We start from the raw sequence: 3,336 nt of genomic DNA on the forward strand, positions 1-3,336 counted from the left end.
GGTAAAGAGGATGTGGGTGGCGCTGTGGTCTAAACCACTGAGCCTCTTGGGCTTGCCGATCAGAAGGTCAGCGGTTCGAATCCCTGCAACAGAGTGAGCTCCCGTTGCTCTGTCCCAGCTCCTGCCAACGCAGAAGTTTGAAACCACACCAGTGCAAGTAGATAAATAGGTACCGCTCCGGTGGGAAGGTAAATGGCGTTTCCATGCGCTCTGGATTTCGTCCCGTTGTCCCGTTGTGTCAGAAGCGGTTTAGTCATGCTGGCCACATGACCCAGAAAGCTGTCTGTGGACAAACACTGTCTCCCTTGGCCTGAAAGCGAGATGAGCGCCGCAACCCCAGAGTCGCCTTTGACTGGACTTAACCGTCCAAGGGTCCTTTTACCTTTTATACTGGTGCATACAGTATGGAGGTCAAGGAGGATTAACAGGGATGGATCTCCCCTATCTCTCCTGACAGAGGTCATCATATAAGGTGACCAGGGCAATTTTTGTGTCCAAGCCTGGATGATTTGACCAGGACAAGGGAGTGACGTCAATATCCCCCAACTTTCAGATCACCCTCTTCCCGGTCTGGTTGAAAATACAAGATTCAGAATACAGTCTGCAATATGTGTTGGGCTGATGACATGTGGGGTCAGCCCCATGGCAGACATGAAGTCCTGAGCCAGCCACCTCAGCATGGATATTGAAGCCCACCCAGAACCAGCAGCCTGAGAGTCCTCAACCCTGCCTATGAGACCAGCTCAGGTAGGGTGACTGCAGGGCAACGAGGCAGGTGGTAAACCAGGAGAATCCCTAATATTTACTCAACACCAGGCACAAACACTGTAGATCTCCATTCAGCTGGTCAGAAAATCTGGAGTAAGAAAGAAAATCTCTCTAGACTACCACAACGCCTGCCCTCCCGTCCACTAGTCCTCAAGTTTGTCCTGATGCTTTGTCGAATACACAGGTGGGCACAACTGGGTGAGATAAGCGTCTCTCTGTTCACCCACTCAGGTCTCTGTGATACAGACCAGATTGGCCTTCTCATAAACACATAATTTGTTGTTTAGTCATGTCCCCCTCTTTGTGACCCCCTGGACCAGAGCACACCAGGCACTCCTGTCTTCCACTGCCTCCCGCAGTTTGGTCAAACTCATGCTGGTAGCTTCGAGAACACTGTCCCACCGTCTCATCCTTCTCCTTGTGCCCTCCATCTTTCCCAGCATCAGGGTCTTTTCCAGGGAGTCTTCTCTTCTCATGAGGTGGCCAAAGTATTGGAGTCTCAGCTTCAGGATCTGTCCTTCCAGTGGGCACTCAGGGCTGATTTCCTTAAGGATGGAGAGGTTTGATCTTCTTGCAGTCCATGGGACTCTCCAGAGTCTCCTCCAGCACCAGAATTCAAAAGCATCCATTCTTCGGCGATCAGCCTTCTTTATGGTCCAGCTCTCACTTCCATACATCACTACTGGGAAAACCAGAGCTTTTACTATACGGACCTTTGTTGGCAAGGTGATGTCTCTGTTTTTTATGAGGTTTGTCATTGCCCTAAACACATAAATAATAGCAGTGTCCTAAGAGTTATTTGGGGCATGAAAAATAGCTTGTGTGGTCAGAATATAGAACCATTGCAATGCTGCAGGGAGCACCATTTGGCTTTAAATGCAAGTCCTTAATAGGTGGTTTTATATCTGAAAAAAACAATAAGTTCTCTTTTTATTACTAGTTTCTTAGCTCCAATATGAGGAGCTTGCAAGGCTCCATGCCATGAACTGTCGGATGGCTTGGAAAGGGGAGCCGATACCCTACCAGATAGGAATGGCAAACCAAGTTGTTAGACTATGCTGAAATGGCAAAACTGACTGGAAAGCTCTGGAACCAAGAAGATAAATATTTCAAGAAATATTGGGGAAAATTTATAATTTACTTAGGAGACCATTGTAAACAGATTAAAACATTAGCAGGATTTTAATCTCACTTGTAACGTAACAAATACTATGGACAATGTGCATAGATATAAAATATAGAGTATGAAATAAGATGCAGTTGGAAACATTGACAATAGGACTCATGGAGGGGATGGGGGGAGTCTCAAGATACAAGGAAAACTCTATATATGGATACGTTTTTGCAGTGCTTTTTTCTTTTAAAATGTTTAGAGGTTCTCTCCTTTTCCTACTCATATTGAAATACTGCCCCTCCATGAGGCCAAACCTAGATTCACAAAATGTTGAGGGGCATGCGTACCCCTGTGTCCCCCCAGAAAAAAGCGCTGCGTATTTGGTTTTGTTATACATTTTTATCTGTAAAATCGAATAAAAATGATTTTGTTTTTAAAAAAGGAAAGGAGAGCTGATGGATTTAACCAGTGCTTTTTTTTCTTTAAAAAGTTTGGGGGTCCTCTCCTTTTCCTACTCATATTGAAATCCTGCCCCTCAGTGAGGACAAACCTAGATTCATAAAATGTTGAGGGGTGTGCGTATCCTTGTGTCTCCCCAGAAAAAAGCACTGCGTATTTGGTTTTGTTATAAATTTATATCTGTAAAATAAAATAAAAATGATTTTTAAAAAAAGGAAAGGAGAGCTGATGGATTTATTAGCAGTGGCAAAGTTTTTATCGGTGGTTGGAAGAACAAATGATCCCTATACAGTATTCTGAACAAAATGCTTGTCTAACTTCGAGGTAGGCTGTATGAATTGTGTATTGCTTTGTATTGATTTGTTGGGTCTCTGGACAGTAATAAAGATTGATGATGATGATGATTTATCCAGTGCTTTTTTTCTTTTAAAAGTTTGGGGGGTCCTCTCCTTTTCCTACTCCTATTGAAATACTGCCCCTCCGCGAGGCCAAACCTAGATCCACAAAATGTTTAGGAGTATACAGGAAAAAGCACTGCATATTTGGTTTTGTTATAAATTTATACCTGTAAAATCGAATAAAAATGATTTTTTTAAAAAAGGAAAGGAGAGCTGATGGATTTCTCCAGTGCTGTTTTACTTGAAAAAGTTTGGGGGTCCTCTCCTTTTCCTACTCCTATTGAAATACTGCCCCTCCGTGAGGCCAAACCTAGATCCCCAAAATCTTGAGGGGTTTGCCTATCCCTTCGTTTTATCCCTGGATTTATCAGCGCCATTGCCCAGACGAAGCAGCCTTTTGTGAGGGAGGGAAAACGGGGAGGAAAGCTTCGCCCTCCGTCTTTTCTGTCGGCTTTGCGCCCTTGCCGGGTTGAGAAGCGCCTGGCGGGGCTGACTCATGGAGCCGGGAAGGCTGAGCGCGGCGGCCCGGGGGTGGGAAGTGCAGTCTCCTCCCTTTCCCTCACCCGCTCCGGCCTCCCTGCGCTTTAGGGAACTGGG

The sequence above is a fragment of the Podarcis melisellensis genome, assembly GCF_964234715.1.
Source record: "Podarcis melisellensis genome assembly, chromosome: 17".
NCBI classification, from domain to species: domain Eukaryota; kingdom Metazoa; phylum Chordata; class Lepidosauria; order Squamata; family Lacertidae; genus Podarcis; species Podarcis melisellensis.